At 47.5% G+C, this 27,239-nt stretch overlaps 1 pseudogene; it reads right to left on the reverse strand.

Moving 5' to 3' along the window:
* LOC126528238 (intraflagellar transport protein 56-like) overlaps positions 1-27,239 on the reverse strand; it is an 89,871-nt pseudogene that overhangs the window by 18,003 nt on the left and 44,629 nt on the right.

Below are 27,239 nucleotides of genomic sequence, written 5' to 3' on the forward strand. Positions count from 1 at the left end.
TCTCGGTTGCGCTATGTCGCGCGTAAGCCACTACTCGCGGATACAACAATGGGCCCTCGAAAGCATGAAGTGGAAGGGAAGCGTGGGCTCTGCAGAGGCACGCCACGCGAACCAAAGCGACGTGATAGGAGCCGAAGCGACGTGCCCACGAGATACGCGCGGCCGTGGAGCGCGAGCAAGAAGAAAGGCGATGCGCGGCCAGAGAACAGCGACACGCCAAGCGTACGGCCAGCATGTACTGTACGCCGAGCATGCCGCCGAAGCCAAGCTGCGCCGATCGGAGAGCCGCCACTTGTGGGACATCGACGGGTGCTTTTAAAAGCACTTTGTCGAAGACGAATTCGGCGCATAGTGCACTGTCTGCGGCCGCCTCTGGTTCCGATCGCACCCTGTCAGGATGTCACGGCTGGCACATGTTGCGGTCCACGAGCAAGCGTTTCCCCGGAAGGCAATAAGATTGTTCGGGTGCCAAAAAGGAAATTATTCGCATTGACGTATAGAATGATCGAGGGTGGTTTCGGCTTGTATTTGTTTTTTTTTTCACACTGCTTCATTCTTCGCAAAAGAGCTATACACTGACTCACAGCATCGGGTCAGCCAGCTCTGGTAGATGTAGCTCGACTTTATCTTGTCGCTCTGAATCATCAGGAACACCTGCAGTAATCATACAAGAAAAGAAGGCAGCAGTCAATGCGAATAACACAAGCTTCCAATAGGCCTCCGGAAATTTGAACCACATTAGGATCGTGGTGGTGGTGGACGTGGTAGTGTTGCAGCAGGCGGCATTTACATAGCCGCCAATTGTTCAGCCTCAGCTTCAAGCACATTTAGTCTTACAGCGCAAGAAGAGTATCCTCAGCATGAATTGCAAAGTGAACGACTAAAGAGAAACGATCAGACCACCTGCTACTCACCACTATATGAGAGTGCGAAGTGCAATCATTTCGTATCCTACTTTAAGCATTGTTAATGTGCTTTAGAAATTAAATTGGTCCATGGTTACAACGGCGAGTGAGCCTGGGTTTAAACCACAAAGCTTTTCCTTATTAAGCCTCGTTGGCCATTAGTTGGTCGCACTGGCTAATCTGTCCGACATCGCAATTAGCTCGCACCTGCCCGTGCGATAAATTTTATTGGAAGGACTAATTTTTCTCTTCTTGAATACAAGCCTTGGAATCACAAGAACTAACGGACTCTCAAGTAACCAGAAGACGCGTGCCTGTCGCGCAGAAGGAGGGCCTATTGGCGTGATTCACTCCTATTCTTTTTTTTTTCTGTTCTTCGTGACTAGTCTGACGTTATACCCATCGTGAACGCAGTTGCCAGCATGTCTTGTCTTTTGTGTCGTTTCGTCCTAATTATAGAAGAACGCCCTCAGACTGGGAATGAGACCGGGACAATCTATTAGACTGGGAAGGCTTAGGAGTGAGCATCAATGGCGAATGTCTCAACAACCTTTGTTTTGTAGGTGACATTACCTAGTTGAGCAACACTGAAGCTGAATCGCAACAAATGTTTGAGGACCTTAACCGAGAAAGTGTGATAGTATGATTGGAGTTTATTATGCAGAAGACAAAGGTTGTGTTCAATGGCCTGGCACGACAACAAGAATTCATGACCGCTGGTGAACCTCCTGTGTCTGTGCAAGAGTACGTTTATATAGGTCAATTACTCACAGGAGACCGTCATCATGAGACAGAAATTTATGAGATGGAAAAAAATGGCAAGAGCGCATACAGCAGGCATTAACAAATCCTAACACGGAGTTTACCACTATCGTCGAAAAGAAAAGTTAGAATCATTGCATTGCATACAAACATTCCATATTATAGAGCTAACATATGGAGCAGAAACTTGGAGTTGAGTAAAAAGCTCCAAAACAAGTTTAAGGACCGCGCAAAGGCGAGGAAACAAAAAAAAATGTTAAGCGTAACGTTAAGTGGCAGGAAGAGAGCTGTGCGGATCAGAAAGCAAACGGGAATAGCCAATACTGTAGTTGACATTAGGAGAAAAGAATGTAGCTGGGCAGGCCATGTAATGCGTAGGGCAGATAACCGGCGTGCCGTTAGAGTTACACAATGGGTGTCAAAAGAAGGGAAGCGTAGTCCCAAACGGCGTAAAATTGGGTGGGTTGATGAAGTTAGAAGATTTGCAGGCGCAAGTTGGAATCAGCTAGCGCAAAGCAGGTATAATTTGATATCACTGGGAGAGGCCTTCGTCCTGCAATGGAAATAAAAGTAGGATTATTGTTAATATGAACATTATTATTATCATCATCGTCGTAATCATTGTGGGAAACGCGTTACGATATCCAGAAGACACAGCCAAACGTATCCATAGTATCCACAGCTTGTATGTAGGCAAAATATTTTCTTGTTTACCTCTAAAATCATTTCATAATTCATTGCTCGCGCCCATTCCACGTGCCGACATGTGCCTGTCAATGTTATTGCTTGTGGTTTTTGTTTAAGTACCAAGTGGCCTTCCTCATTTAGTGGGCTCGCCCGTGGTTTTAGATCTAGGAAAGCGGTGCAATGTGCCATGACGGAATGATTACAATGCAGTGATAGTTTAGCAATACTACAAATGACCCTAAATTTTGATACCCTTCGTTTGTTTTACCAGAGTATAGCCATCGTTGCATTCAAACGCTTTCTGAAAAGTGATTTTTCACCGATATTAGGGATACTAACGTGGTACTTAAGCTCTACCTATTTAATAATAGATTTTGCTTATCTAGCAGCCAAGGCACTTGCTGTCTTGACGTAGGTGCACAAAATATGCTGTAATTCAATCGCGTTCCAACATTGCAATAGGTATCCCAGCAACAAATATGTCATTGAGGTATTTTAGTCGCGTTTAGCTTGTCACCTGTAGACTCAATGCAGTTGCTCATACGGGCAACAGGCAGCCTACGGCTCTGTTGACAGTAGAGTGGACGATTGGAGTTACCTGCGTGCCCCCCCCCTCACGCATGAATACATGGAACCATGAAGTTTCTCATCTAATTTATCATTACACCACGCAGTTATTAGGCGCGAGTTTCATACTGAAGCACCTCTTACATCTTAGAATACCTCTAGATTCAAAGCAACAGCGATTCCACACCTAGTACATTTTTAAAACGCCAGTCTAGTGGCAGAAGCAATACCCTCAATGCACCTAGCTACCTCATTAAAATACCAGTTCACAAGAACTTCCGAGGTGTTTCATTTATATCGACAATCAGCAATAATGCAGGCACTTTGCCAACAGCTATTGAGTGCCTATACGAACAAGCTTTGAAAAGTATCATCAACACAGGTGACTTGGGAAAATTCAGTGGGCAGTATCACAAAATGGTAATGACGCGCCGGGAGCAATCGAGCGTAGCATGCTGCATATAACGGCGTCAGGTGGCACAGAGCCGAAACAATAGCTTCGAATTGCCGATATTTGGTTATAGGTAGGGCATGGCACTACACGCACACAGTGTGAATCGTGAATGCAACTTTTCTGAAACCTGTGACGAAGAAGATCGGCAGGCTGAAAAGCCTCATTGCCATCGCGTGGCTCGTACCCTGTTCGCTCGCTGGCTGCGCCCTACCTGCTGTTGCCGCGTTGGTCGCTGCTTCTCTACGACCCGAATAAACCCCCTTTACAATTGGTGGAGCTGCGGGGTACAACCGGAATTCTGGAACTTCGCAACCGGACACTGCAGCCTGTCTTCATTATGCCGGAAGAAGGACCACCGCAACCACAACCCGCTGCCCCGGTGACTACCATGGTCTGCCCCGGCCCGCTGCGTCAACGCGACCCACCCATCTTCAGCGGTACCGAAGACCATGACGTAGAAGACTGGCTCGCTGTCTACGACCGCGTGAGCATCCACAACCACTGGGATGACACCAAAACACTGAATTACGTATCGTTTTATTTGAGCGGTGTCGCCAGCGTGTGGCACCGCAACCATGAACGTGATCTCACGACGTGGCCAGCCTTCAAAACTAACGTGACGGAGGTATTCGGGCGCCCCGCCGTTCGCAAGCTTCGCGCCGAGCAACGTTTGCACAGTCGTGCGCAACAGTGCGGGGAGACATTTACAAGTTATATAGAAGATGTTGTCGACCTCTGCAACCGCGTTGACGTCACAATGGCTGATGCCGAGAAGATCCGCCATATCTTAAAAGGCATTGAAGACGACGCCTTCCAGATGCTGTTGGCGAAAAATCCGGCGACAGTCTCTGAACTCGTCAGTCTCTGCCAAAGCTTCGACGAACTCCGCAAACAACGCCTAGCCACCCGCCAATCTTCTCCTCAGGCGACTTCAATGTCGAGCTTGGCTGTTTCCCCGGATAATACGTCGCTACTGCTACAGATCAAGGAGTTCGTCCGTGAAGAGGTGGCTCGTCAGCTTTCTCTGATTCCCCTCACACACGGCCAGTCGAATTCTCCGTTGGCGCCCGCTCTCCAATCTGTCATCAAGGAGCAGGTAGCCGACCACATTCCACCTTCTCTCCAGCAGGCTCTGGTTGCCGCTCCCCTGACGTACGCCGAAGTCGCTTCGAGGCCTGCACCACAGACCTACGGTCCCCTTCGCCCGCCTTTACGCCCGCCCGTATCCGCTCCGGTCCGGCCAGTGGTGCAGTATGCACGACCTCAAGATCATTGGCGCACGGAAGATAATCGGCCGATTTGTTTTTATTGTGGCCGTGCTGGACACGTAGCACGTCACTGTCACCTCCTTACCCCCAACGTCCCCAACAATGTGCGTCCATATGCGCCACGTTTCCACCAACGCCGCAACTATTCGGACACCTTTGACTCTCCTCCTGTTGTCGGCACCGCATTCTCCGCTGCTCGCCGTTCACCTTCTCCTCGCCGCCGCTCGCTTTCACCGATGCACCGGCGTCGGAGCCCATTGCGCCAGGAAAACTAAATATCGCAGTTCAGGAGGCGAGAACTGCGGTGCCAGCGAAATGTATAAGGCCTCACACTTCCCCGAAGAACGTTATTGAAGTCGCCATAGAAGGAACATTGACGCTAGCACTTGTCGACACCGGCGCTGCACTTTCAGCGATAGATGCCCGTATTTGCCGCAAGATCGGAAAAGTGACGACACCGCTTTCTGGACTGTCCCTTCGAACTTCCAACGCGCAGCACGTCGAGCCATCCGGCGCCTGCACTGCTCGTGTCGTCATTCAGGACGTCCTCTATATCATAGAATTCGTCGTGTTGCCATCATGTTCACACGATGTCATATTAGGCTGGGACTTTCTCTCCACACATCATGCGATCATTGACTGCGCCCGCGTCGAAATCGAGCTGTTTCAGTTTTCGACTGATATTATCACTGACCATGAGGACCATTGCCGCAAAATCTCTGTTTCAGAAGACACCATTATACCGGCCTGCTCTTCCACCCTTGTCAGTATCTCTTGTGACTATGTAGATGACGGCACAGTACTCTTCGCTCCGTCTGAGCTCTTAGTTCACCGCCGTTCACTACCACTGCCGTTCGTCGTCCTCGAGTTCAAAGCTGGCGCCTCTCTCATGTGCGTCTCCAACCCATCGGCTGAACCAATTATTTTACGCCGCCGTGAAAGCCTTGGCAGAGCAGAGCCACTGCCTTCATCTTCAATATTTGACACGATGGACGACTCCACTTATATTGCTGCTCTCGAGGAATCGCGTCCACTGTCCCTACCGGGTTTTTTTACGCCAGCTATTGCCAGTGCCCTTACGACGACGCAGCGCGACGAACTTCTTCGCTTGCTCCAAGGCTTCTCTTCCTCCTTTGATTGCCAAGCAACATCACTCGGCCGCACAACGACTGTTTCGCACACTATCGACACTGGGAGCCACGCACCAATTCGACAGCGTCCCTACCGAGTATCGGCGACTGAAAGACAAGTTATCAATGACCAGGTGAACGATATGCTCAATCGCGGTGTCATCCAGCCTTCTAGTAGTACTTGGGCATCCCCAGTCGTCCTAGTTAAAAAGAAAGACGGCTCCATACGATTTTGCGTCGACTATCGAAGGCTTAACAAGATTACCCGAAAGGATGTATACCCGTTGCCACGTATTGACGACGCACTTGACTGTTTGCAAGGAGCGGAGTTCTTTCCTCCTTAGATCTCCGCTCTGGCTACTGGCAGGTGCCCATGGCGGACGCTGACTGTTCTAAAACCTCATTTGTAACACCAGATGGCTTGTATGAATTCACTGTGATGCCGTTCGGTCTGTACAATGCAGCCGCCACCTTCGAACGCATGATGGACGGCATCCTACGTGGCCTAAAGTGGAATACGTGCCTCTGCTACCTCGACGACGTTGTCGTCTTTTCTCCTGATTTTCTGACCCATCTTCCGCGTTTACATCAAGTTTTGACCTGTCTCCGGAATGCTGGTCTCCAGCTTAACTTAAGAAAGTGCCGATTTGCAGCTCGAAAACTGACTATATTAGGCCACGTTGTCTCCAAAGAAGGCATTCTTCCTGATCCTGATAAACTTCGCGCCGTATCCGAATTTCCGAAGCCCACTAATTTGAAAGCACTGCGCAGCTTCATTGGCCTATGCTCCTATTTTCGACGTTTCGTTCGCAATTTCGCTACAGTGATCGCACCACTTAACCAACTTCTTCAAGGCGACAATGAACTTTCTGGTTGGTCGGAAGCCTCTGATGATGCCTTTACGACTCTTCGTCACCTCCTCACGTCTCCGCCAGTCTTGCGCCATTTTGATCCAAGCGCACCTACAGAACCTCACACAGACGCCAGTGGTGTCGGCCTTGGTGCCGTGCTCGCACAACGCAAGAACACTAATGCCGAATACGTAGTCGCCTATGCTAGTCGTGGCCTCACGAAACCTGAGGCCAATTACTCAGTAACAGAAAAGGAGTGCTTGGCTATCGTATGGGCTCTTGAAAAATTTCGTCCGTATCTCTACGGTCGACGCTTTGACGTGGTGACGGATCATCACGCTCTTTGCTGGTTGTCCAACCTAAAAGACCCATCGGGCCGCCTCGCTCGGTGGGCCCTCCGAATCCAGGAATACGATATCCGAGTCGTCTATCGTTCTGGACGCAAACACTCTGACGCCGATGCCCTCTCGCGCTCCCCAGTTACTTCAGACAGCAGCACTTCTACTTATAGACATGACATCTCACCACTTGACATCCTGGACATGGCATCGGAGCAACAAAAAGACCCATGGATCGTCATGATATTCGACTTTTTATCAAATCCTCCGGCAACTTCGGCATCTCGAGCGTTACGCTGACAGGCGCAGCATTTCACAATCCGCGACGGACTTTTATACCGCCGCAACTACCAAAATGACGGCCGCAAATGGCTCTTAGTAGTGCCTCGCCACCTACGACAAGATTTATGCTCCGCTTTTCATTTTGACCCGCAGTGTGGTCACGGCGGAGTGTCAAAAACTTACACACGGCTTCGCCTACGATATTATTGGCGAGGGATGTACACCTTCGTCCATAAATACGTGCGCTCCTGCATTGCCTGCCAGCGACGCAAATGTGTCCCGCATCTCTCCACCGCACCTCTCCAACCACTTCCCTGCCCAGCTCAACCATTCGACCGCGTCGGCATTGATATATACGGGCCTCTTCCATCTACTGGCGCTGGCAACCGATGGATTGTTGTGGCCGTAGATCATCTGACACGGTATGCCGAAACCGCCGCCATGCCTGCTGCATCAGCAAAAGACATCGCCTCGTTCATACTAAACAACTTCGTTCTCCGCCATGGCGCCCCTCGCGAACTGCTGAGCGATCGGGGCCGCGTCTTCCTCTCAGACGTCCTGCAGTCACTCCTATCTGAATGCCAAATTATTCACCGCACTTCTACTGCTTATCATCCACAGACCAATGGCTTAACAGAACGATTCAACAGAACTCTTGGTGACATGCTATCAATGTATGTTGCATCTGACCACTCCAACTGGGATCTTGTACTTCCGTTCGTCACTTACGCATATAACACTGCCACTCAAGCCACTACTAGATTCTCGCCATTCTTCCTGCTTTACGGCCCCCATCCCTTCAGCACCATTGATACTATTCTCCCGTACCGGCCGGACCCTGCTGAATGCTCACCTGTTTCTGCGATTGCTCAGCACGCCGAGAAATGCCGACAACTGGCCCGTTCTTTGACGTCTGCTCAACAGTGCCGCCAAAAAGAGCGCCATGACCTCAATCCTCCCCCTCACCCCTTCCCCGTCGACTCACTCGTGTGGCTTTGGGTCCCACCTGTTGCTGCTCCTGGCCTTTCGTCCAAGCTCCTCCCGAAGTACCACGGGCCCTACCGCGTGGTTGCACAAACATCACCAGTGAACTACGTGGTCGAACCCGTATCGCCATCTCCCGATCTCCGTCGACGAGGGCGAGAGACTGTACACATTGACCGGCTGAAGCCGTACTACGATCCGCCCACCTCTTCCTAGGTCGCCAGGATGGCTACTCTTCAATTCCGGGGGTGATTGTGACGAAGAAGATCGGCAGGCTGAAAAGCCTCATTGCCATCGCGTGGCTCGTACCCTGTTCGCTCGCTGGCTGCGCCCTACCTGCTGTTGCCGCGTTGGTCGCTGCTTCTCTACGACCAGAATAAACCCCCTTTACAAACCTTTTTTTTTTCAAAACAAAATCTACGTCATGTCACTGAAAAAGGTGTGAAGCTTGTACACTGCCGACACATACGTAGATTTTTTTTTTTTGCTGAGAATGAACACTACACAACTCCCAAGCAAGGTGTCGACACAGTACATGAAGACTACTTAAGATAAAGCAATGAAAACGTAGTGGCTAAGTGGTAACAGAAAAATATCAGCAAAGGGAATTCAATGATCTTGGCACGGCAAGCATGCGGTACTCAACGATGAGAAAATGCAAGATGTAAAAAAAGAAAGGAACGCACTGAATAGGCAAAGCTATAGAGACGCTCGTTCTTGCACTGCTGATAAACTGTTGAAACCGCGCACATATTCCCCACGAGAAACAACACCGAATGTAGACGTACAAACACTTATAAAGGTGCCGGGTAGCTGTCTGACGACAATGATTCATTCGTCCCCATTCGACAGAAACTCAGCGTACTCCTGGGCCATTTCGCACGTCTTCGATTTGTTAGAAGAGCAAGGATGCACGGTCAAAAAATACCCACAAGCGGTAACTGCTCACCTTGTTTGTCCTCTTTTGGTGTCGTATGTATACTATAGCTTCGTCGTATTTACACGCTCAACCGTTCAGGTTGCCGATAGCAAATCATACACTCGACGCGGACTTCCCTGGGAGTTTGTTGGACCAGATGTTCCGTGGCTCAAATTATTCGCGCTATTACTGTGCAGAGAATTCCAAGCACTTCAAACTACTTCAAACGTCTCAACCGTCTGGCGTCTCTCATTATAGAACGAGGCGTTGAAAGCGACCTGACTTGGCTCTGACCTTCACTTTCACTGTCGCCATAGTGTGGCAACACACAAAAAAAAGTTCGTTGGTGCAGAGGCACCTCTTTCCCTTCGCATCACACTTCGTGTGCTTTTCGATAAGCGAAAAATAAGAAAAGCGGCAGTGAGCAAAGCGTGTCCTGCGCCCATCACGTGGTTCTTCGCTTTCTGTCGCGAGCAGAGAGGCGTAGCGGAGTGCAGCCATCCCGCTGGCACCGCTGACGGACGCTGTTTCGGTGTGCCCTGCCCAAAGACTGATGAAGGAAACGACTTGTGGACTGTTGTACTCGGATGTGATGCTGATTAAGAATATTCGAAAATCTTATCGCCCGAAGCGTGCTCCAGGCGTTTTGTTTTATTAGCTTTAGCCTATACTCGTGAAAGCAGCTTCTTCGTTGTTGCCGTTGCTTTTCCTTCTTTTCTCCAGATTCTCTGATTTCAGGAAGCGTGCCAATAAAAAAATTATGCGCATTTCGAAACCACTAGGTTTTACGCTAACCTGCTATGCGTTCTGCGTCGTAGGTAAAAGCAAATTCGCAAACAAAACGCGATCGCCGCACTTAACTGTAGCAGACGCCTCGCCGCGATGTCGGCTACACAGCGCCACGGCATCGGTGCGAACTCACCAGCTATATCGCTAAAGACGCTAGCGCCCCCTTTGTTGGTGAATTTACAGTGGCTCTATATGTTTCTTTCTCTTTAGCTATATCGCTAAAGACAGCGTCACTTTGTCGGCAAATTGCAGTGGGTCTATACGTTTTCCTTTTTCAGCGTGTTGAACAACGACTTACCTCTTCGGCCTCCTTGAAATTTCGCGTAGCGGCCTTTGCCTGGGCATAGTTGAAGTTGAATGTGTCGTCGTTGTAGAAGTAACTCTGAAAAATCACAATCAAGAAAGAAAGCCCAGTTGGATAAGCATACTGAGATAAGCTTTCATGCAGAAGTTTTTTCTCGAATTTTTTGTGGAGTTTTTTGTCGAACGTTCGACCATGTAGAAGTGCTCGCAGGTATTATTTGCGATGCGTTAGGCCACAGAACTACAGACAGAGATAGAGGTCAAAGTAATACCAAGGTATTGAGTGACCCTGGTAATACGGACACTGTAGGACCGGGACAGCGTAAACATTTTATCACAATTCTTATTTTCGCCTTTTCACGCTTCATCAGTGATGAAAGTGGCACTTCGCGTACTTCATCACCGGGATCGGTGAGTGGTGCATGATATGGAATATCCAGCAAGAGATATCCTTACATCGTACCGGTCTTGTTGTATACCACGACCAAATACGATGCCACTTGCTGCGAAAGCGCTAATGTAATAAAACTGTTCAACGACTACACTTTTTTCTGGCTCCGGCGTGCCGATGATTATATCACATTTATCGCAATGCAAAAACAATGCTAATGGACGTTGCTTTCAGTTTTAGCAAATGGCAACAAATATCTCGCCCGAGCGTCAGTGCACTTCATCTCTCACATTCTACCGTCAATTCACCCCCTATAATAGGGCCGGCCCGCCCGAGAAACTACAATAAGCCATATCTTGCTGCGCTGGATCAGCGGCAGTGGGGTTTCCCCCGCTGAAGTCGTGGGTTGTATTTCTAAGCTGCATCTGCTGTATTTCAGTAGTGATATAATCCAGATGGAATGCAAAAAGGGCAAATAATTGAAAGCGATAGCACGGTTAAGCACTGCGAGTGGACTCCTGGGACGGCGTTCTAAACAAGTCGCGTGTGAGACACGTAAGCGTGACGCTGCACGCAAGGGAAGTGCTCCTGGGCAGAAGAGACAGCGCCCTGGTAGCGACCAGGCGTCTCACAACGCTGGCACGTTGAGGATTGTCGCGAGTGGTGTTGCAGCCGTCAAACGACGATGGTGCATGAGAGGAGACGCACGAGAAACCGTCGGCGTCTGCTAGCGTGCAAAAAAATAATATGGATAACGTTAGCTCTTGACGTTTGCTCTCCGTTACACTAGTACCAGTGCGCGCACGAAGCAGATAAGCACATTTAATGACAATGTAGAAGCGCTCGCAGATATCCACGTGCGATGCGTTAGGACACAGAACCATAGACAAAGATACAGGCCAAAGTAATACCAAGGTATTGAGTCCATTCAAAGAAAAGGAAAGTTCTAATATTTCACGCAAAAAATAAACCACTTCACATTAATCATGCTATTCATTTTCAGAGCCAACGCATTGAACTGGTTGAAGAATTTAAAATTCTTGGAGTATACTTTTCTTTGATTTTACGTTGGGATGCCCATATCAAACATCTCTGCGCCAAACTGTCTGCGGTTATCGGTGCTATGGCATGCTGCCGCACATTTCTACTAACGAGAGCAAAACTTCAAATATACTATGGTCTCTTCTTGATGATATGTAGTGTTTATTGGCGCAAGGGCCAAGTGTGGCCAAAGAGCGCCAAGGCAGTGTTGATAAGTTCGCAATGTAATTATTAGTTCTATGGGGTTAATGTAAAGTGGCTGTGTAGGGGCCTTAAAAATAGTCGCTCTAGAGTACGTAAAATCTATATGTAATAAGATTATGTCGATGACAAATGACGTGTTCTATGTGTAATAAAATCCATCGTGAAAGAGTGATGCAATACAGAAAATATATTAGATGGTGAAATTACCTGGAGCACCACTGCCTCGCCAGAGCCCTTGAAACACAAGGGCCTAGAGGCATGTGCTATATGAAAAAGATATCACAGCGGCATCCTCTAAACAGAGGAGACGCTACGAGTGTGTGGGGCTAATAACATGTAATACAACATCTTTCAGGAAGCCCAGGACTGCGCTGGAGTCAAACAGCGGTTCTGGGCCTAGTAACATTACTGGATGAAGGGGGATGTGCTGGCGGTATGCTAAGGGAAAATGTTTCTTTCTTTCAGATTCGGCTTTCCGACACTCCAGAAGGACGTGGAGGACGGTGAGCCTCTCCCCGCATCTACCACAGGTGGGAGGCTCGTTTCCGGTGAGTAGAAAGTTATGTGTGCCAAATGTGTGTCCTATTCTTAGACGACAGAATAGGACATCTGTCCGGCGTGATTTTGTTACGGAAGGCCAGAATCCTAACTGTGGCTTTATCACGTGGAGCTTATTATTTGTTTCCGCGTCCCATAGCCGTTGCCACTGGTTCCGTAGTTTCCTCCGTAAGAGGGGCTTCAGGTCTGTGACAGGAACTGCAGCGGTGGGATTAGCAGAATGCGATGCAACTGACGTGGCCATGTGGTTCGCAAGAACGTTACCTTTGATGCCCCTATGACATGGCACCCAGCATATGATGATATGCTGATTACCTATATACGCTTTACACAAAGCAGAAAAAAGTTCGTTAATTACCGGATTTTTGTGGTTAGAGAATGCCATCAAGGCCTTCACAACACTAAGGGAATCCGTATATATGACTGCTTTCTGGAGTTTTGATTTCCTGATATGCTTCACAGCCGACAGTAGTGCGTAGGCCTCAGCCGTAAAGATACTAGTCTCCGCATGCAGTACATCGGTTTCCGAGAAGGATGGCCCGACGGCTGCGTAGGACACCCCGTCGTGTTACTTCGATGCGTCTGTGTAGAACTCTGTGCAGGAGTGTTTGTGCTGGAGTTCCCGGAAATGCATCTGGATTTCAATCTCTGGAGCGTTTTTTGTAACTTCCATGAAAGATGTATCGCATTGTATCAACTGCCACTCCCAAGGAGGTAGCAGCTTGGCTTGATGCATTAGGCGAAGTTCGAGGAGTGGAACATGCATTTCATGACTAAGCTCCCTCACACGCAACGAGAAAGGTTGTCTTACGGAAGGACGATTACAAAATAGTGTAGCATATGTCATATCATTAATGGCGTTAAAACAGAGATGTTCAGGATTAGAGTGGACTTTAAAAAATATGTTTGGCTGATGTATGTCCTCTGGATATGAAGTGACCACTCATTCGATTCTGCATATCAACTTTGTACGGGACTCGTTCTGAAAGCTCCAGTGGCTAAAAGGATACCCAGATGGTGAACAGGGTCTAGCATCTTTAGTGCGCTCGGGGCGGCAGAGTGATAAATGACGGCACCATAGTCTAGTCGCGATCGAATGAGACTTTTATATAGATTCATTAAACACTTCCTGTCACTACCCCACGTAGTCTGGGATAGAAGTTTCATTATGTTCATTGTTTTCAGACATTTTTCTTTAAGATGTTTAATGTGGGGGGCGAAAGTGAGTCTGTAGTCAAGTATGAGACCTAGAAATTTGTGTTCTTTGTTTACAGGTATCTGTTGTCGACACACTTCTAAGCAGGGATCCGGAACCAGGCCTCTCTTCCTTGTAAACAAAACACAAGAACTCTTATGAGGATTGATTTTAAATCCATTTTTCTCTGCCCACCCTGACACCTTGTTCAAACCATGCTGTACCTGTCTCTCGCACATTGCGAGGTTACAGGATTTGAAACCTATTTGAATGTCGTCCACATAGACGGAATACAAAATGGCCGGTGGTAAGGAAGCACGAAGTGTTGTCATCTTAACAATAAAGAATGTGCAACTGAGCACGCCACCCTGGGGTACACCGGTTTCTTGTGCAAAAGGACGTGACAGCACATTGCCTACTTTCACCCGGAAAGTACGATTGGACAAGTAGCTTTCTATTACGTTTAGCATATTACCATGAATGCCCATTTCTGACAAATCTCTCAAGATTCCGTAGCGCCAGGTCGTATCGTACGCCTTCTCCATGTCGAGGAATATCGATAAGAAGAACTGTTTGTGTACAAACGCGTCACGAATATGTCCTTCGATACGTACAAGATGGTCGGTTGTGCAGCGCCCTTCTCGGAAGCCACACTGAAAGGGATCAAGCATTTTGTTTTGTTCAAGGAAATGGATGAGTCGCCGATTTATCATTTTTTCAAATACCTTACACATGCAGCTTGTGAGGGCTATCGGGCGGTAACTTGCCACTGAAGAAGGGTCTTTGCCTTGTTTCAAAACAGGGACCACAATGGCTTCTTTCCATGCCGTTGGAAGGTACCCTGCGTCCCAGATAGTGTTGAAGAGTGTAAGTAGTGTTACTTGCGTGTCATTGTGTAAGTTTTTGAGCATTTCATACATGATTCTATCGTATCCCGGTGCAGAGGTCTTGCATGCGCTCAAGGCAGCTTTCAACTCGGCAGCACTAAAAGGGCAATTGTACGTTTCATTCTGTCGGCATTTATTGATGAGTGGCTTGCATTCTTCTATTTGTTTATATTTTAGGAAGGATTGTGAATAATGATTTGAGCTTGATACACTCTCAAAGTGTTCCCCCAGTGAGTCGGCCTGATCTTTCAGTGTATCGCCCTGTGTATTTACTAGAGGGAGTGAATATGTTTGCCGCCCTCTAATTCTATTTACGCGGTTCCAGACTTTCGCCTCATCTGTAAACGTGTTAATACTTGATGAAAAGTTCTGCCAACTTTCTCTTCTGGCCTGCCTGCGGGTTCTCCTGCCTTGAGATTTTACTTTCTTAAAGTTGATAAGATTCTCTGCAGTGGGGGAAGCGCGTAGCAACCCCCACGCTTTGTTCTGTTTCTTACGAGCAATCCTACATTCGTCGTTCCACCACGGGACACGCCGTCTGCATGCCAAACCACTTCCTTCAGATATGCATTTAGATGCGGCATCTATTATGAACGCTGTAAAATACTCCACAGCGGCATCGATTTCTAGAGAAGACATATCAGCCCATGAGATTCTTTCGAAATTTCTCCCAGTCGGCTGTATCTATCTTCCACCTAGGAACTTGTGGGGGAAATTCATTTTCTTTAGATGTTCTTAGCAGTACGGGGAAGTGATCGCTCCCGTAAGGATTGCTCGTAACTTCCCATTTGAGTTCAGGCAGTATAGACGCGGAAACTATACTAAGATCTACTGACGAAAAGGATCTGTTTGCAAGAGAGTAGTATGTGGGTTCTTTCTTATTTAGAAGGCACGCTCCAGAAGAAAAAAGGAACTGTTCAACGAGACGACCTCGCGCATCGATGCGAGAGTCTCCCCACAAGGTCTATGCGCATTGAAATCGCCAAGAACAACATAAGGTTCTGGCAATTGATCTATATAGGATTGAAATTCATGTTTCGTTAATTTGTAATGTGGGGGTATGTAAAGAGAGCTAATGGTGATGAGTTTGTTTAGGAGGACAGCTCGAACCGCCACTGCTTCGAGAGGCGTTTGTAGCTGTAAACGTTGACACGCTATGCTCTTATGGATAACAATGGCGACACCGCCCGATGATGCGACAGCATCATCGCGATCTTTGCGATAAGTTATGTACTGTCGGAGAAAGTTTGTATGTTTAGATTTTAGGTGTGTTCCCTGTAGACACAGCACTTTTGGATTGTATCTGTGGATGAGTTCCTGCACATCATCAAGGTTTCTAAGAAGACCTCTGACGTTCCATTGTATTATCTGTGTATCCATATTTGGAGTAAATAGGTGCTGTGTGTACGGAAACAGAACTATTATTTACAGAGACTTCAGAGATTAGATTACAGAGCTCTTTCGAGGCCCTGTAATCGGGGTCTTGCCCTTTCTGGAGCGTTCAAATGAACCTCGCCGCTCCTTAGGCGCTTGACGCCCCTGGAGGATAGGTGTAGTGTCCATTGCCTCTTGTGAGGGGCCGGACACCTGCTCTTGCGAGCGAGAAGTTACCAGGGAGAGTCCCGCCTTGGAGGGCAAGACCCCTGCGCCCACCAGCCCGGAGGTCGATGGGGTTCCCTGGGGGATTTGGCTGCGCCGGCCGTTTCCAGCGCTGGAAGGTACCTGGGAGGTTGAGGCAGCCTCGGCTGCGCCCACCTTCAGGGTCGATGATCCCTTCTCCTCGGTTGACGGAGCAGCGCTAGCTGCAACCGCCGCGGGGGCAGATGGCGTAACTGCCGACTCCCTGCTTGAGGGTCGGACAGCCGCCGGAGGCCGTTGTGACGCTGCCCCCTGACGCGCCACATCGGCAAAGTTTTTCTTGGGCAGGTATGATACCCGCCTTCGTGCCTCTTTGAACGAAATATTGTCTTTTACTTTTATAGTTACAATTTCTTTTTCCTTTTTCCATGAGGGGCACGACCGCGAGTACGCGGCGTGATCCCCGTCACTGTTTACACAGTGGAGAGAGTTATTACATGCTTCAGTGGCGTGTTCAAGGGCACTACATTTCGCACATGTTTGGCGGCCTCGGCAGCTCTGCGAGCTGCGGCCGAAACGCTGGCATTTAAAACAACTTACGGGATTCGGTACATATGGTCTGACACGGAGCTTGATGTACCCGGCCTCTACAGACTCGGGCAGAATACTTGAACCGAATGTGAGTATTAGGTGCTTCGTTTGAATTTCTTTACCATCCCTTCTGATCTTAATTCTTCTGACATTGACAACGTTCTGCTCACTGAAGCCCTCCAAGAGCGCAGCTTCTGTCAGCTGGAGCAAATCGTCATCAGACACAACGCCGCGGGTGGTGTTCAGAGTGCGGTGAGGAGTTACTGTCAATGGAACATCCCCAAATGACACTAGACTGGGCAACTTTTCGTATTGTTTCTGGTCATGTAGTTCTAACAGGAGATCGCCACTTGCCAGCCTTGATACTTTGTAGCCTGGACCAAGGACATCAGTTAAGGACTTGGAAACTAGAAAAGGGGAGATATTTCGTACTTGTTTATCGGATTTTTCAGAGTGGATGACATGGTACCGTGGGAAGTTCGGTCTTTGACGGCCAAAGAACTGGAATACATCTTCGGTGCGCCCTCTTTTTTGAGGGCGATCAGGAATTGGAGGAAAGGAACTTGCCATAGAAAAATGTAATTTTCGGCGATAACGCCAACCACCCACCGTGGAGCCCTACAAGGGGACGTTACAGGGACTGTAAAAACAGGTCCTGCAAACGCCAGCTGTACGTTTTCACTATAACCAAATACGAGATAACCTAGGTTGGTTATTCACACAAGGTTAACCCTTGCTGCCTGGAAAAATTGGAAGTAAACGGAAGCTAGGAGAAGACAGGAAAGGTGGAAAGTAAGAGAAAGACGAAGGCTGGAGGGAGAGAGAGACAGGAAAAGGCAACTACCGATTTCCCCCGGGTGGGTCAGTCCGGGGGTGCCGTCTGCGTGAAGCCGAGGCCAAAGGGGTGTGTTGCCGCCGCCGAGGGGCCATAAAGGTCCAAACACCCGGCATTGGCTCAACCCCCAGGATCCCCTTTTCCCCGGACACGGCTAAGCCGCGCACGGCTACACGCGGGAGGGTCCAACCCTCGTGTGCTCGGGTACGTGGTGTCGCAACACACCAAACGCCTGCTTCCGCAGACGCCCCTGCGGGGAGTTTGGTCTCTTCTTATCGTATATAAATTACTCTTGCCTTGTCTGGGCTACAACATCCAAATCGAACTTGCAAAAGCTGGTAATACTTCAAAAGAAAATCGTTCGGTATACAAAGAACGTTAATCGGCTTTCACCAAAAGATGATATATTTCTCAAATACAGGCTAAACAGCGTAGATAAATTATACGAACATAGATTACTAGACATGATTAACTTCTCATCCGAATATGTTAAGAATTATTTTACATCCCTTGCTCAGCTAGAACTCTGCACTCACACGAAAAATAATACACGAAACCCCGAGGCGGGGAACGTACCATGGTTTCGAAATAATTACAGCCTACAGTCGTTAACACATAATATACCGACTGTACTAAACAAATATAAGCACACAGCTACACTAAAGAAAAATGTTTTTGCGTGACTACTTTCTTTCTTTATAGTGACACTTTAGTATGTTGCATTCAAGTGTAAAATGTCATTTTCATGCATACGTGCGATGTGTAATGTTTGTTGTGTATAAAGACTTCAGCGTATATATCATGCGAGTGCTACTACCATGTAAGGGACCCTGGGCCTCCGTCAAACTGCTCCGAAAGCTTTTTGCCCAGGTGTCCCTCCAGTTCCTTTTGTTTCTGGTAAATAAAATTGATTGATTGATTGATTGATTGATTGATTGATTGATTGATTGATTGATTGATTGATTGATTTCACAACACAAATGAGACAGAACAGGACACAACCACAAAGAAGACGGAGCATGCTCCCTAAGAGAGCGCGCTAATAAACAAGAATTGCTTGGCTGCGCATCTTTCAGCGCATTCTGAATCATGCGCTTGTCAGCCGAGATTTCATGATGCAATCATTCTGGGTAAAAAAGCAAAGTCAAAGTGGTACCAACTTCTAGAAACGCTTCAGATAAAATAAACAAGTAACGGGTGAGTGAGCCAGACTTCTGTTGTGTTGTAGAACGCGGAGTATAGTTTTCTTTAAATACTACTTGATAAAATGCCCTCTGTACTCCGTTCGCCATAGCTTGTGCTTCCGCACACTGGACAAAAAAAAGGTATTTATTTGTGTTCTCACTGCTTTTTCAATAAAGTTGTTAGTAGCGCATGTGACGTGTTTCTTTGTGTCTTCTTTGTGGTTGCGCCCTTGTACTACGTATGCTTTACGTCATTAGGTCGGAGCCTAACAACATGTACTCTTGCAGCAGTTCAGCGGGAACGCTAGTGTGCTTATAGCGTGCAGGCGCCCAACGCTCATGCCGCAACCCAAGGCAGAACACTTCTCTGACTCCATCACCGAGCCGATTGAGCGTAGAGTGACGATGCACCCTCTCCGCTCTGTCGTTCTTTTGCAGTCCAACGCAGTCAGAGTCTCTGGATATCTTCTGCGTATACAGATCGGGACAGCACGATGGTAGCGTCGACCACGTGAATCCACTTCGAGCGGGCGTATAATTATCACGGGAATAAAACATTCACGTACGTGCAATTACGCGCACACCGAACAATTAACCACCAGGAGGGCAATTAAATTGGGGTCTTGGTGGCGCAACCCACCACCCCGTTCCAAAGGGGACGCTCATAGCATCAATCCATCCAGCCATCCATCCTATGTGAAAGCATTTGCCTTATTTCAAATATTACTGCGGGAAGTGAGCGTCGGCCAGAAACGGGGCGGTGAAACAGGAGCCACGTGCGATAAGGTTTAGTGCGCTAAGCAACATGTGGCGTCCAAGTTGACGCCCCATAGTGTTGCGTAGTGGGGATTTTATATGTGGGTCTTAACTACTACCCTTTTGCTAGTTGCATGCTGCGGAAGCGGCTTTTGGAGCCAAAAATACGTCATACACGTCGGGTTATGAACATCACCTATGCTGAGTTTGGAACTTGGCTAGATTTCTAACATCACGTCACATAACATCGCGATGAAGCGCATCCGTTTGGTGAAGGAGATGAAGATGGCACCAGCGGATGACCGGTGGGCTTGGTGACTAGTGAGGCAGTCAACGGATGTTTATCTAGGCTTTGAAGGAGTTGTTTAATAATGTGCTATTATCGAAGAAGAGACAACACACTGGCATGCACTGTAGCGATGCGTGGCCGAGGCGAAGGTGGGGAAGGGTAGAGACGGCGGAAATACTAACTGAGATGCGAAGAATGCCTGCGATTAAGAGGACAGTCGGAGCACAGGTAGGCGAGGTAGTGCGAAAGTGTATGTATGTGAGCATAATGCAGAAGATATCTCGCATAGCTCCAAAGTGCACATGAAGGCACTCATCCGTTTAAACTGAAGTCCCCGGGCAAACAGTCCGAGTCATGGCTCGGCGGTGGCCGATAGCGTATTCAAGAGGTTCGCGCAGCCATGCTCGTCCCTAAATACAGCGGCAGAAGAACAGCACTGGCGGTCACCCGAAGCGCACTGAAACGAGCAGCCAGGCCTTACTGTGTCAATCCTCTTGCGGCTTAGCGCAATCATCGCTCGCATTGCAGTCAGTTTTGTACAATAAATATTTGACATCGGCCACACTTTCTTAGAAAAGTTCAAGAACCCCAATACCTACTACTTCCAAATAGCAGAAATTGTTGGGGAAGAAGTTAATATATTAGTTCATTATGTTATTAACAGAAAAGCTTGAAAAGTGAATTACCCTAGCCCAAAATAAAATACAAAACATCATGAGCCATTCCGCTCTGCGAAGGTGGATTACCCGCGAAGCTGTTTAGCACACGACACAAAGTTGACGCAGAATTTCGAACAGAGGTACGAATTCATTTATTGTACGGGTATGTGGCCATGGGACGAACGGTACCCGCACACATTTATTGTCATTCGCTTGGGCGACGGGACCGCTGCCCCGGGGGGCCGAGGGAAAGTAGATACGCGTGACGTTTCGACAGGACCACCACCACGGGAGAGCGGAAGGAAAGGAAAGGAGGTACGCAAGCGCTTGGAACGCCGACAAGGGCGGTGCGAACGTCGACATGGCTGACGCGGGCAGGCCTTTTAGGCTAAGGTCCGATCGTAGTATCTGTACCTGGGACATCTTTGTGTCTCACGTGTGACAAGGGTAGTTCAAGAGCGCGTTACAGGTCCCGGAGCCCACTACCCGGAGTCTGGAGGGGTATGTGCCATTGCTCTTAGACCCTTTTTGCACTATCTTCGGGATCGGCCCACAATGTTGACACATGCATGGAAGCCTTGTCATAAACAGCTGCGCTGTAAAAACATGTCACACATAGCACAGAGAGTACCATCTTCCAACACTTGCCCCTTTGTTTTTGGTTCGCCACATTCGCGCGCTCATTCTGTCAAAGTTCCCGAGGCTTCGCGAGCCCAAGCGCATCGAATACAAGTCCATAGTCAAGGTTTATCTGCTGAATGTTCACGCTCCGTTACAGGTCCGTGCTTTTCTTGGAATTTCCTTTGTTTCGCATCCTTTCAGAAAAAACGTCGTGTCACGCACTGTGGGAATCGATGTTAGGCGAAGCATTTTGCGGGCAGCTGGCTATCTATAATAGTTTAGGGTTCCACGAAGCTTTGCCAGGTGAACCCACTCGTTTGCGTGTATCTCGTAGTGTCGCGCATGTGATGCGAGCGTACGTGTGTGCGATGACAGCGGCAAGAGGAGGACCATGTTGACGACTATCCTGTGACGGCAGCGGCACGATTTCTACTGAGTTCGACGCGAATTTATACGTTGCGATTCTTGCGTTCTGCATAGCTACTGAACAGGCGTTCGTGAGAGCAAAATGAATTTTGGCGTGTCCTGCGAGTAAATGTTAAGCACTCGTACATAACTACGTTTATGTCTTGTGATTTATTTCAGAATCTCGACGACATTTCTACTGCGGTGAAAAATACGCAGTACATACTCAATCTGGGCTTATCACGAAGGCGTGAAAGGTCGCGCAGGTTGTACGTAGCATTGGGTACTGCGAGGAAAGTACTGAAGAACATGGGCCGATGGCGGAGATGGCGCAGTCTATCAGTTCGCCCGAAGCACGAGCTGTCGTCACTATTGAAAAGAAGACGAGGAGTGGCGCGGGGCGCAGGAGCCTGACGTCTTGAAGAGATGTAGTCGAGTCTGGCACGAATGCGTGCTATCGTTGCCTGCTTATTGCAATTAATGAAACGATGTATGTAATACATACCATGCAACAAGAATCGTAGCCTAGTGATTAGGGCATTGGACTGGTGTTTTCGAAGGCGTATGTTTGATTTACACAGTCGGTCATGCTTCTTTTTTTTTATTTCAAAGGTCCGAAGTGTGGCGTGACATGAAAGACCTACCTAGCGACCTCCCGCGAAGCGCCTAGAATGAGGCAAAGAATGCTTCATATTCAAATGTATACAAAGCATTTCATTAACTTTACCGCCACACCCTAGACGAAAACAAATGTCGGAAAAAAGACTGGAGAAAATATGCATTGAAACCACCAGCCTTCAGCCGTACCGTTCATCTTCGCACGATGAGATTCTGTTACGTTTACACCTCCGCTGACCAGGCCGACAAAGAACAGCATTTGTACTTCCACAAGAACATTTGTATTTTGTGAATATCATCGGAACGTTGGCATTTATTTTTATTTAAGACGTGTGTAAACATTTCAACTTTAGAGCTGTGTCACTTGTCTGTTCTTTTTAGCTTTGCTTGAAGTATTTGCGTGCAATGGCGGCATAATGAGTTTTGCAAGCAGCGTGTACAAGCCCCGTATCCTTGTATTATGATGTAACAACCGTCCATCACTTCGTTGTGCCCGCCGTAGTGGTCATTGCCTCCTGCTCGAACCGAAGCGGCTGTCCGACAAGGGCACCAACGCCACTCCGCCAAGCCTTCTTTTACATCTGAATAAAGCCAGTCGACTCTCCGTTCTCAACCTGTGAAAACGTGTATTACTTGCCTCTGCCAAACCGAGCGTCCAACAATGACACGTAGAATGTAAATGCGGCTCTCGTGACGAAACCATGCGCAAGAGATAAGCCCCAGCACGAGTATCTCGCACTTCGCCTTTGTTTGAGTGATGAATGGTGGTGCCACCCTTTGGGCGAATATGTAGTGCGAAAAAGTGAACTTCCAGCACAGGCCAGTCAACGGTAGATATATAGGGGTAGTACAGAAGGTTATATAGGGTGATTCGTTGCATGCGCGCCGTGCAGTGTGGATCTATTCGGAAATAAGGCAGGAGCATCAGTAACCACGGTTAGCCAAATCTGGGAGTGTTCTCAGTGAAAGCTTCGCTTCAATGCAAGAGCAGCCGGTGTCAGCAAGTGCAAGCGATCGTTTGGTCAGGTACGCTGATAGCAGGCGCACCTTGATGGAGTTCAGGTAGAGCAGGAAGTCGTCGAACTGCTTGAGCAGGAATTAGCAGGACGCCATGCACTGACGACCAGGTATAGTGTCTGCACAAAAGGCAAGAAGCACGCGTGCCATGGTGCACAACAATAAAGGGAAGTCAGGGACAAGTCCAATTCTACGCATTGAGGACAGCGTGTGCGAAGCACATTCGCATCTCACATCTAGTTTATACCGCCTAAGTATGCTGCTGATTCAAAACGCCGATATGTCTGACCATTGATATGAATCTGAAGAGACACTACTAGACTGAAACAACAAACAGGTTGCTTTCTTTTCGTAGAGTGCCTTTTAGAGACTCTATGTAAATTTCTTTTGTAGGAGAACAGGAGTAAATACGGGGAAAAATCAAGTCAGCGTTTAATGTACTTTACGGCAGTGCCATGGCAATAATTTAATTGTGACGTCGCGCATATTGTAATACTTTTGCTTATTGCTACTGGCTTTAGGACAGTTTCTTACAGTTGCCACCTTAAGTACGTGCTTAGTGGCTACTACAAGGCGATCGGGCTTCATAGGTGGACAATCAAGCAGCCGGGAATTAAGGCTGCAGAACTGTGACGTCACTGAGTGACAGCGAGCGAACCTAAATGCCGTGTTGCCACCTACCTTTCTTTTTTGTATCATAGTTATTGTGTTTACCAATCATGAGCTAACTATAGGACATAGCTAGCTAATATTTGTTTGCGTAATGTTCAAAATTTCGCTTGACTAAATGTTTCTTATTAATTATCCTTATCACAGTAGTGTTTTGCACGTGCTGTGCTTCAAAGTTTGGCTGCTCAACTTGGCTGGTGTCTACTCGCAACAAAGAACCAATGAAACGTCCTCACCATAATTCAATGCCTTTTCTATTCTGCAAGTCAGTTATTGTCCCTTTTTTCCATCCATCGTCTATTCACCGTGATAGAATACCTTCTTGCGATGGTACAGGTGGTATGCCCTGTTCACGGTCCGCAATCACGAGCTCTCCGCATACGTGACTTCTCGAGTTGCAGAAAATGATCACCTACCTCAAAAATAGTCTTCAGTACACAGAAGTCACAAAACAATTGTTTATACTATTGTCCGAGCAGCGAGCCTCCTCTTAGGAGCTTGAATTCGCCGGCGCCACACTTTGTTACAGAATGTTTCAAGGCTTTGTTCACCTTTTTACGTGGCAGTCGCCCATTATAAAGACTGTAATGATCCCAGTCTGTCTGTTTTCACTTTTTTTCACGCCTTTATTTTTTGTCACGCTGTTCTTTCCGTCTTTACTTCCCCTAGTGCAGGGTAGCAAAGCGGAGGTTTTAACTCTGGTTAACCTCCCTATCTTTCTCTCATTTGCGTCTCTCTCTCTCTCACTGAACGCATTAAAGCTACAGGCAAAGAGGAACGCCTCTGCACCGAGCGCCTCTAAATATGAAATGACCTGTATAATGTATACGCATAATTGTGCCTCGACAGATTTCCTATTTTTCGCGTTTATTGTGATGCCTCTAACAACGAAGGCAATCACAGCGAATTTGCTACAGCGAAATTGCCTGTACCACGAAGTTATTTAGGCCTCCCCGACTGCAAAACTGCTGCATTACAGTGAACGCCACGTAGTATAGTGCCGCCACTGCCCGCCGCAGACGCCACTCAGCTGCACTCTAAGGTAGCACAAACGGCTGCGCCATCGACGCACTTGACAAGTGTGCCGATGTCAGTAAGTGTTAAGCACTGCTGCACAGCGCCAGAAATTTCTCAACCTGCGCGCTGCTCGTTGTAACAGAAGCGATAGTGACGGCTGACGAATACGTCACACTTGGAGATGACGCGATGATGTAATCGTAACTGATGACCGATGACGTCTTCAAAACTATCTGGGTGGAAAGGGCGCGAATCTCAGCCATGGCAACAGCTATGAAAAGCCTGTGCATCAATAAAGAATTTTGACGCGAAAGTCGCAGACTGTGGGAGAGTGCCCGCAGAGACAATTCTTTTGTTCGTTTCTTTTTATTTATTTTTTTTAATTCTTTTTCTCTTATCAATTAAGGGAAAATGACACATCCACCGACTCGTAGCAATTGTTACAAAGGAAACCCGTATGGGTTCCTCGAAAGAAAAGCCATCGCATCCCCTTCTACTGTGCAGGGTAACCAACCGAAGATATCCTCTGGCTAACCTCCCTGTCGATCCTTTGATTTTATACGTATCTCTCTATTGACGGCAAGCGAAGCAACAGCGGCATTCGACAATCCGCAGCTTTACCTTGCGTAGTTCCCACGTTACGCCGGGGAGCCATGCCCTGAAACTCGGCACAATAACGTCGCCTGCACTTGCACACTCTGTGAGACGAAATGCGCATACATATAACGGTGTCTTATTTCACTAATTCAGAAGTACATGTTGCTGGGCTAGTTGGTTCATATTGCCGAGTAGGCCATAAATATGATCGCTTTGGCGCGAACAAGAATGGACGGAAGGGAAGAAGGGGAGCGCCCCCTTATTCCCACCCGTCCTTCCTTGTTTGCGCCAAAGTGATCATATTTATGGCCTACTCAGCATTATTTTAGTAAGTATTGCTTGAATTCTTGTTCGATACAGGTTAGCTATTCCTGAGCATCCTTAACCTGCTCTATTGTGAGCGGTGGGGTGCACGATTTTTACAACGAAGTAAGTTGTATGATGAAATTTTTTTTCGGCCCCTAGCACATCGCTATATTAACTTTCGACAGTGTAGGACTCTAAATATTTGAGGTTTTTCAGCTGACGGACAGCCAGGCCGGTATGTTTTTTTTGTTTTTCGTCTACAATAAATGCGTTACATTGTTTCCAGAAAATACATATTTCCGGATTCATACAAAGTTTCAGAGATAGCTTACAAGCTATCCTGAATAGGGGGTGTCCAAAACCAGATGTCTTTCGCGTCATTCTGGCTCCCACAATTGCGTCAGGTGCCTTCCGACAACAAAGGCATAGCCTCTAAGACCTGCATAAAATATCCAGAGGTCGCCACCCTATAAACCGTGATTTTGGACACCACGTACAGGATGTCAAAAATTTTAAGCTACTGTGAATTGAGACAAGACAGCCAAAGACTGAGCACAGAATTATTGATAACATTTGAAAGGGTCGTTTTCGTGTTTGACGTGTCTGCGACAGTCATGCTGGAATTAACGTACCGTATTCGCTGGCCGATCCTCCGACAAGCTGGAAGAACTGCTGCGCTATCTTCAAGTGCTCCCGCTGCGATTAAGAATGAAAGAAAGAAACGTTGAAGTGATGTGGCACTGTTTCCACATTCTACAAACCTATAAATTCCTCTGTAAAAAACGCCAACTGGACCACTGCATCTTTTTGCTTTCTTGAAATATTGACGATATCCTCTAGTTACTTATGGTGCGTAGCTATAAGCATACAGGACCCCTTTCAGGCCCTAAAATACAAATGCCATGACTGCACGTTCAAACAATAAAGCAGTTCGTTTTGTACACTCAAATGCAATGAAAGACAAGAAAAGTTCTCCCTGGAAACAAATTTGATTTGTTTGTGATTTGTTATATTGGTATAGTTTGCAAAGCGATCTTGTAGCACAACGCTTACCTGACCCGCTATAAGAGAAATTTTTCCAAGCTATATCAATACAAAATTAAAAGGTGTCCATTCCTGCAAAAAGGTTATAGGCTTCAATGCTTGAGAGCAATGTAGCCCTTTTTTTCGTTTTGGAGAACCTCGAGGATTACACTTCGTTAAGAAATAAAAATGAGGGCCACAAAATTTCGCATTTCCAAGGCGACGGCACCCAAATCAGTAAAACCGAAACGCACCATGTAGAACGCCTCAAGGTGACATCGTCACAGCGCACTTAGCGCCAAGAAAATATAATAACAGAGGAAAATTCAAACTTCTGCAGTGGCTTTCGAGTACCCTGGAATCATGCATAACAAGGAATTAATATTTGGTCGTGTACGTTGTCTGTAAATTATGGCAGCCTGTGTTATTTGCATCTGGTTAGATGTGTTCTATATTTTTTTATTCTGAAAAAAAAATCCGTGTCTGTTTTGGTTGTCGTCCAAGGAATGTAGAAGCCATATTTTTCCTGTAAGCTTCTTCGTTCACGAAACAGCTATCT

The sequence above is a fragment of the Dermacentor andersoni genome, unplaced genomic scaffold, assembly GCF_023375885.2.
Source record: "Dermacentor andersoni unplaced genomic scaffold, qqDerAnde1_hic_scaffold ctg00000039.1, whole genome shotgun sequence".
Taxonomy (NCBI): domain Eukaryota; kingdom Metazoa; phylum Arthropoda; class Arachnida; order Ixodida; family Ixodidae; genus Dermacentor; species Dermacentor andersoni.